The 9,640-nt window shown below is 41.0% G+C and overlaps 1 long non-coding RNA gene across 1 annotated transcript in view; it reads right to left on the bottom strand.

The window, feature by feature from the left end:
• Positions 1–1,207: 1,207 nt before the first annotated feature.
• The window catches only part of LOC112544022 (uncharacterized), a 225,366-nt gene continuing 216,933 nt past the window's right edge, over positions 1,208–9,640 (bottom strand). Inside the window, exons 4-5 of the long non-coding RNA XR_016348703.1 lie at positions 6,033–6,141; positions 1,208–4,243 (exon numbers count right to left, since the gene is read on the bottom strand). This is a non-coding gene — a long non-coding RNA (uncharacterized LOC112544022). The remainder of the gene's footprint in view (positions 4,244–6,032; positions 6,142–9,640) is intronic.

Here is a 9,640-nt window from a genome sequence, read left to right as displayed (position 1 = left end):
CAGTGCTTGAAGTACTTGATGTGGTCATGTGTCTGTTGAAGTCAAATATGGATTTATTTGCCAAATTCCATAGGAGCAGGAGTTGTCCCTAAATTAGTTAGGGGGACCAACATTTTCAAAACTGGCCTCTAAATACCCTAGTTTTTGGGCACTCAATAAAACACATTGAATTGGACATCTAAAATTGGGCAAGACATGAGTAGTGACCACTTTTCAGAATACTGTTCAAATATCTTATTTGACCTTTACTTCAAGAACATGTGAAGTAAATTTAAATATTACAAATAACTAACACACCCAAAGCACCATAAACATAAGCAATTGCTTTAAAACCAATCAATACATATGAACCTACAAAATCCTAACCCATTGAGATTGGTATCAGTATATTTCTCTTAATTGCTCTGTTATAGTTTTGATTGTGTATTTAAAATTCTGGAACAGAGAGTAACTGCAACACTTCATAGTTCCATTGCAGGCATAATATTACTCACAACTATGAGAAGCACACAGTAGTGTGTTTAACTTCAACCCAAAGTGATTTAGGAAATGCGTTAACATAGCTCATCAAATCTGGGGCAAAATAGGAAATGTAAGAGTCCTTCTATCATCTTGTCATCTAGGCTTGATAAAAATGTAATGAGCTACAAAGAGACACGTGATCCTTCACAGTGACTAATACTGTTCTTGCTAAAGCCTAATGTTTGATTCACTGGCATTTTTCAAAAGTCAAACTAAAGCATAATAATTTCACTAATTAAGTTCAATAGACACTTCAGAATTAATGTCCATAAAGTTCTGAAATGAAAATTATGCTACCTTGTCCTCAAGGATACATGTTGTGCTGAGAAACCAATTGGTTCATTCACTGTGACAGATTTGTTTTCTCAAAGGTTACAACTGAGAGAAAGACTTACTTTCCTCCATCCCTGAACCAAACTTTTATACAGTGAATAAATTTAAAATGCAAAACCAAACCAGAACTTAATGATGTACATTTCACTTAATTTTCTTTTAAAGATGACATTCTTCTTTCAAGTATAGAAGCATAATATGTGTTTTAATAGAGGTCTCATTTATATGCCAGCCTTTGTAAGAAAGATTGTTTCTGTCACAGGAAGAAATATAATTGCTCTAATATTCAGACAAGCATTAGCAAGAGATTGTTTTTTATCTCACTCAAGACAGTTCTCATTTGGGTAGGACATTCATGGAACTTTGCTAAAGAGGTAGATTAAATTTGTTAAATTATTATAAATTAGCTACAGAGTACATCCTTCCTTCATGCTATTAGCATCTCTCATCTACATCATAAGAAAATATTCCTAATCACTGAAGATTTGCCACAAATCCTATAAAGTGTTGATCACATTCAACTCCAATTGACTTAAGACTTTACGTAAAATTTCTTCACTGTGATTTCTTTAAACAAGGCTAAAGTGTGTCCCTGTTTTTTACTAGCTCTACATTTTACATCTCTGGACAATGATGTAGAAAGGCATCAATGCTGAGATTAGAACAGAGTGTTTAGCTTCCTATTCTGTTTTCAGAGCTGTGCCAAAGTGTGCCAGTGCAAAGCCAAAATATACACATTTTGAATTTGTAATGCTTACTACTAGCCCCAAAATCAAATATATGCATTAGGCATGTGGGGTATGTTCAGATAGGATGAATGAATTATCTAGCTATGACTAGCCTTATTGCCAAGTGATATTTAATGTGCTTGCATGGAGGAAATCTTTGAAGTCTTTACTCAGGCAAGCTCCCATTGACTTCAACAAGTAATTTGGCCATATAAAAAGTCAGTAGGTAAATCGGGATTTAATCTATTCTGATCTGGTTTAAATTTCATTTTTATAGAAGACATGTTGTAAATGTATATAGTTAGGCAAATGGATTTTTTAATATTGGGGAAAATGTTTCCTACAATACATACAAACACAGGATTATTCTCTGGACTTCAGATTCCAAACATCTTCCATTAAATAGTCTTACATTCATCCACCAATAGCTTTGGTTTGACTGGAAATTTTCCAGATTTAATCTGAAGAAAAAGGAGACTATTGATGCAAAGTCTTCAGAAAACTGATGAAGTCATTGTTGAGTTACAGTACATTTAAAAATAATTAAGTTTACAATGTTGACTTATTTTTGACATTTTTGCTTCCCTCTAGCTCAGAAACAGCTTATTATTACTCCTCCAGATTTTCACTACAGGTTGAACCTCTGTAATCTGGGATTCCCTGGTCCGGTAACTTCCACTGTCCAGCAGGACCACGGATGTTCCAGGACTAGAAAGTCTCAGGTGAGGGCTGGTGGTTGGGCTCCCCACAGATGGGCTGCCTGTCTCCCTGCAGCTGGGCTGCCTGGCACACCGCATCTGGGCAGCCACACACAACCCAGTAGGGCTGCCTCGCAGGGCCAGGAGACCAGTGTACCGCAACGGGGCTGCCCATCGGGGCCAGGAGCTCTGTGTGCCACAGTGGGGCTGTCCGATGGGGCCAGGCGCCCAGTGTGCAGGAAGCTGAGCTGCCCAGAATAGCAGGAAAGGAAGTGGGAGGACCAGCAAGGCAACAAGGCTGGTGGCAAGGGGGATCAGCAAGGAGGCCAGTGGCTGGGCCAGGGCTGGAGGCAGCTGGTAGCAGTGTAGACATATATGATCTCCCCTGGTCTGGTAAATCCCACATCCAGGACCAGTCAGGTCCTGAGGGTGCTGGACCAGGGACTTCCAGCCTGTACTATTCAAACCTCCTGAAAAACTCGTACACTGTTTATATTTGAAAAACTTATTTTTCCCATTGATTTCAGTGAGAACATAATCAGACATTAACTTTTGTGAAATGGCAATTATTTCCTTGTCTATGTAACAATCTTGGGATTCATGAAATAACAAACCAGTGAATGAGTATGAAATAAAACTTTAATAAAGCAAACTTGAGAGCATCTCTGGTGAGCTGCTGCACACAGCAGTGCATTGTTTCCAGCACTCACTTCCAAGGCACATCCCAAATTTCCAATCTCACAACACAGTCCCTTATGAGGAAGCATCTCCAAATCACAGTCTTTCATAAACATACCTCTACATTGTTCCTCTTCAAGAAAAAATAATTAACCAAGTATTAGAGGTATGATTCCTCAGGCATTCCTCTATCACTAGCATGAAGAGATTGGAGTCATGTGTCTATTTCTCAAAATAATATTCCTCCTTCCACTTCTAATTTTCTTTTATCTTCATATTGTTTCATTTTTATGAAATTTCAGCAAATTCTCAGTAACTGGTAAATTAGATCTAATCCTTCTTCCCATTAAAAAGTCAGCTGGAGAAAAGCCATTCTTCAGAAGTGTTATTTGGTGGACCAATACATATTTTTATACAAATCACCCTTTGTCAAAAGTTTTGGGGTTTTTTCATAACGTTCTTTACTGCCTGTATAGACCTTTGCACATTCCATTTGACTTGCGGGTTATTTGGACTTGATGATTTTGATGAAAATCCCAATCTGTGGCAAATTGCCTGAAATCTACATTGGAAAATTGTGGCCCATTATTTTAAGACTTTATCTGGAAGACAATGTCTGGAGAAAGGATTCCCTTCATGTCAACTGCCATTGACTTACTATTGGTCCTGTGCAATAGGCAATCTTCTGGATACCAAGAATAATAATCTGTGACTATTAAATAATCCTTTCATTGTCAGGTAAATAAGTCAGTGTCGACCTTCTCATAAGGCCTTAGTGGAACTGTTTGATGTCTCAGTGGCTCTGTCTTTTGGTATGGCTTGATTTTTCAAGCAGAAAAAAGAGTTTGCTACCTCATTAGTGATGTTGTGATTGATCTATGGCAATATAGCACCTGTCGTGCTTGTTGTTTGCACTTCTCAATTTCTAAATGACCCTCATGAATCTTCTGTAGCATTTCCTTTCAGAGAATCATTGGAATCACAACCTTACTGCCCTTGAAAATCATCCCATCTGTCTCATTCAGTTCATGTCTGCAGTTCCGATAGTCTCTTAGGCTTGGACGGCAACTGCTTATTTCTTCAGGTGATTCTTTAATGATCACTTCTTTAAGGCTTCCCAGTTATTCATCATCCTCCATTTCATCTCTTATTTGTTGCAGTTGCCTAACTGTTAAGGGAGTTGACTTTACAGTCATGCATACATAGGCTTGCATCTCTCTTGCATCTTGCATGTCTCTAAGGTATTGGCAGGTTTTGTGGGAACCACTTCTCTGGAAAGTGCATCTGCAGTGAACATGAATTTACAAGCATGTAGGTCAGAACACAGTCATACTTTTGTAGCTTTATCATCAGTCTTTGAATACTCATGGTACTATCATTTAGCAACTAGCTAAATAGAGCTATCAGGGGCTTCCACTGTCTGTCCCTAAAGATACCGATGTAATAATATTCCTTAGAAGCTCCTTTTCTATGTGGATCTGGTTTATGCCGCTGACTGCCAACAAATGCTTATGCCACTGACTGCCAACAATTCTCTTGCCTTTGTAAAATCACATTTCCTAACCCACATGGTGAAGCCTCTGATGAGATTTTAACAGTCCTACCTGGGGCATAGAACTTCCACAATGGTTCCTGTAACAGTTGTTGTTTTAAACCTTCCCATGATTCCTCCCATTCTGGATTCCAATACTATTCACTTTTACTCTCCAGGGCTGTGTCTACATCGGCACCCTTTTCCGGAAAAGGGATGCTAATGAGACAAGTCGGAATTGCAAATGCCATGGGGGATTTAAATATCCCCCGCGGCATTTGCATGAACATGGCTGCCGCTTTTTTCTGGCTCGGGGCTTTGCCGGAGAAAAGCGCGAGTCTAGACGGGATCTTTCGGAAAATAAAGCCTTTTCCGGAAGATCCCTTATTCCTCTTAAAATCAGGAATAAGGGATCTTCCGGAAAAGGCTTTTTTTTCTGAAAGATCCCATCTAGACTGGCACTTTTCTCCGGCAAAGCCCCTAGCCAGAAAAAACCGGCAGCCATGTTCATGCAAATGCTGCGGGGGATATTTAAATCCCCCGCGGCATTTGCAATTCTGACTTGTCTCATTAGCATCCCTTTTCCGGAAAAGGGTGCCAATGTAGACACAGCCCAGGAGTTTTCTCAACGCTTTCTCCAAAGTATATATATTAAGTATGAATTTTCCAAGATAATTAATCTTTCCTTGAAACGGAAATATTTCCGGGGGTGGGCAATATCACAGCAGCAGTTAGCCAAGGATTAACCCCGGGACACTGCTTACAGTAGCTACTATTGCTAGGAACAGCAATCAGTGGTCAATGGGAGCTGCGATTGTTGATACCAAGTCTATATAGCGGTGGGGACATGCCAGGAACTAATCCTAGTGGACGATCCAGTCTTCTGGCCAGTATTTGCCCACCCCTGAATTAGGAGCACAAGTCCAATTTTCAAAAGCTCCTAACTCACTTAAGTGTTTTTAAAATGTTACCGTGTGAATGTTTGACACATTCTATTATAAATTCTGCCTATTTAGTCACACATAATACATCCATAACCCTGGTGTCTCACTGCTAGGCATCTTTCACTATCCACAATGTCATTTTATTCACATATGTACATGCTCAGTAATGCTCTCATGTATGAACTTTTTCATGTGGATAGGTGATCTTGGAGAGATGCATAATGCAACAGCCTGGCGCTGCATCAGCTTTCTTCATTTAGCCTGTTCTGAAAGCAGTTATTTCCTCTTTTCCAAGTCATTTAATGGCAGGTTCTTCTTTTGCCTTTTTATATCTGTCCCTTCACAATAGGTAAGGAAAAATGATAACATGAAAATACAATTGCAGCTAATGAGATATTGTTTCCTTCATCTATCTATGATGTTACAAATCACTATAACAAATCCTATCAATTTTCAAAATTAACCTTCACAAACCATTGTACTGCTCAGCCATTCAAAGAGAATTCATGTATTAAACAGTGGCAGCATAAAGAACAGAAGCAATTAAGTGACATCTCTACTATAGTAAAACAAAGCTTATGAAAAGGTATACTCTTACCATTACATTTTCTTTAACAAACAGATGACTAGATGCAATGTGTGCTTGGCTTCCTTAGTTCATCTTTAAATGGAGTTATGTGTTCATAATGGATACAGCAGCCATATACCTGATGAAGAATAATAGAAGGAAATAGAATTTAATGTGGCTTCCGTATGTCAGCATGGTGGTGCAGTTATCAACTGAATTTATTCATGTCATCCTATTACTTTGGCTTCTTTGTAGAAGCAAATAACAAATTAATGTTTCAGAATTGCCTTGATTTGCTTCACTAGTGGCAGATGTGATACAAGCAGAACATTTAAATCTAGTGCAATGTCCCAACGAGCTTTTTCTGACCACAATTACTGGATGTGGAGGCAAGATTCATGTGGGAATTTGCAAATGATCATGGAAACATCTATTAAATTAGCTTAGTGTTAGGAATTTTAAGGGGCAAGTGCTCTGGTATAATGTGTTCAATACAAGCAGTTAATTAAAATTACAGTGACATTTAGCTCAAAAAAAGACTGATGTTCAGGAAAAGGGGAGCAAAGGGGAAACAGTCCCAAGGTAGAGTGATTTAAAAGGGCCCAGCATTCCCAGTCACCAGTAGTGGCCCCAGGTCCTTTAAATCACCACCAGAGTCCTGAGCGGTGCATTCTGGTCTGTGCAGAAGGGCAGGCAGGGCAGGTTAGCCTCCAACCCCACCCGCTTTGCCTAAGGACCCGCCTCTTCCAGAAGCGTGGAGCCATTCTCTCCCCCACACACACACCTTGCCCAGGGCCCTGGCAATTCTGTTGATCTCCCAGCTGAAATAAATAGATCTTGCTACTTTGTGACAACAAGAGAGTTACTATCTGTGTTAACATGATCATTCTAATGAATCATATATTGTTTTTAAAGCAAGGGAAATAAAGATTATTAAGCAGAATTTTTTGTTCTAGGCTTGATTTTTGCTCTATAGCTTTGTATTGACTGTGACCAAGAGTGAGCTATATAAACTAACCTCTTTTGAACTAAATACCAATGTTCTAGCTATAGATACTGCAATGTAGGACAACTGTTCAGTTCATAGCCACCTATGGGGTGCCTAACCTTGCTGAATTGATTTTGTGCTCTAGAAATTACAAGTGCCAAGTCCATATTACATCTTTCAAAAGGTGCTGCAACCCATCACTGCAACAGACAGCTTGCCATAAATATTAGCAAGACTGAAATTCCTGTAAATGAAGATTAAAAGAAACCACTTTGAAATTGGCTGAGCTGAGCAAGTAAGGAATTCATTTAGCTCTTCATGTTGTAAATCAACGTACAATGTATAGTCACTGACTAGTTTAATTAACAACTTCATATTCTGCCAGCAAAAGGAGTCACAAAGGACAAGATAGAGACCGTAAACTAATTTCAACAAGATATGTATTATCTGTAATGCCAAAATATTGTTTCAATGACTATAATTTCTGAGCCATGCTTAGGCCCTCATCAGAAGCTCTCTCTCTGTTCTCCTCCCCTCTGTCTTTCTGTCTTCTCTTTTGAAGCTTTCATTCTGAGTAATATACAGTAAAAACTGGGTTTGATGCCCTGATATTTAAAAGTACCCACCAATTATACTTATACATTGAAAAGCAGTTGACTTTGTGGGATGAATCTCATGATTGGAGCACTGTCATGGAAGGGTATAAACTGTTCAGAAAAGACAGGAGGAGGAGAAAAGGTGGAGGAGACGCACTGTATGTAAGAGAACAGCATGGTTGCACAGAGCTTCTGTACAAAATGGGAGAAAAGCCTCTTGAGAGTCTTTGGGTGAAGTTTAGATACAGGAGCAACAAGTGTAATGTCATGGTGGATGTCTGCTATAGACCACCAGATCAGGTGGAGGAGGTAGATGAGGGTTTCTTCAGACAACTAACAGAAGCTTCCACATCACAGGCCCCAGTTCTCACAGGGGACTTCAATCACTCTGACAACTTTTGGGAGACCAATACAGCAGTACACAGACAATCAAGGAATTTATTGGAGAATGTTGGGGACAACTTCTTGGTACAAGTGCTGAAGAAACCAGCCAGGGGCCATTGTACTCACAAACAGGGAAGAATTTGTAGGGGAAGTAGATGTGGCGGGCAATCCTGGAAAGCAGTAATCATGAGATGGTCAAGTTAAGGATCCTGACCAAAGGAAGAAAGGAGAGCGGGAAAATACAGAAGCTGGACTTAAAAAAGCAGCCTTTGATTCCCTCGGGGAAGGATGGGGAAAGGAATCCAGGGTTCCAGGAGAGTTGGCTGTATTTTAAAGGAATCTTATTGAAGGTGAAGGAACAAACTATCCTAATGTGCAGTAAGAAAAGCAAATATGGCAGGCAACTAGGTTGGCTTAAGGTGAAATCTTTGGTGAGCTTAAACACAAAAAGGAAGCTTGCGAAAAGTGGAAACTTGGACAGATGACTAGGGAGAAGTATAAATATATTGCTTGAGATTGCAGGGGGTATGATCAGAAAGGCCAAAGCATAATTGAAATTGTAGCTAGTAAGGAATGTGAAGGGTAACAAGAAGGTTCTTACGGGCATGTTAGCAATTGGAGGGTGGTCAGAGAAAGTGTGGGATCCTTACTGGATGAGGAAGGTAACCTCCCAAGGGCTCAGACACTCCCTTTCTCATTCTCTGTTTTATGGTCTCCTTCTGCAGGTGGTGAGGGCCATCTACTCGATCCTACTGCAGAGGGTCATCTGTCTGGGAGACCTGGACCCAATTATGGCTGAATTTGCTCTCCTGGGTTTCCCAAACTGCTGGAGTCATAGATGGGATCCACATACTGATCTATAAACCTGAGCATTGAGCAGCCCAGTATATTAATAGGAAGGGCTACTTCTCCATGGTGCTGAAGGCCCTGGTCGACCGTGGACAGTTCACAGACATTTTTGTCGGGTGGTTGGGCAGGGCACACAATGCCCACATCTTTTGAAACTCTAGCCTGTATGTGAAGCTGGAGGTGGGCACATTCTCCCCCCGCCATGAACTAGCAGTTGGGGACATGCTGGTGCTATTATGCATCATGGGTGACGTGGCCTACCCCCTCATGCCATGGCTCATGAAGTCTAATATTGGACACCTATACCCTAGCAGGGACCAATTTAATGCCCGCCTGAACTGGACCAGGATCCACGCTGAGTGCGTCTTCGGTCACCTCAAGATGTAGTTCAGGTACCTGCTGACCCACCTCGACATTGGGGAGCACAACAACCCTGAGGTGATCGTGATATGTTGTGACCTCCACAACATTGTGGAGAGGAACGGGGAGGCCTTCCTCCCAGGGTGGGGGGCAGATGCCATCTGCAAGGGGCAACACTTCGAGAAGCTGTGGACAGCTGCCATCCGCCAGGTTCATCAGGCTAGGGGGTGCATCCGAGAGGCTCTAAGGGAGAGGTTCTCTCAAGGACCCCAGTAACTCTCACCAGGGGCCTCTGGCTTGCTGACCTATCCCTTCCACATCACAGCCCCTCCCTTCGCCCCTTCCCTGACTTCTCAATAAAAACACCTATTTGGTTTCCAACAAAACAAAGTCTGTATTGATCTTTCATTAAAGAAGATGGGGAGGGGAGCTCATAACCTGGAGGAGGAGGGGGCTCGGAG

This window comes from Pelodiscus sinensis, chromosome 2, assembly GCF_052426305.1.
Source record: "Pelodiscus sinensis isolate ZL-2025 chromosome 2, ASM5242630v1, whole genome shotgun sequence".
NCBI lineage: Eukaryota > Metazoa > Chordata > Testudines > Trionychidae > Pelodiscus > Pelodiscus sinensis.
The sequence above is the reverse complement of the archived record's forward strand: the minus strand, read 5'-3'. Positions and strand labels throughout refer to the sequence as shown.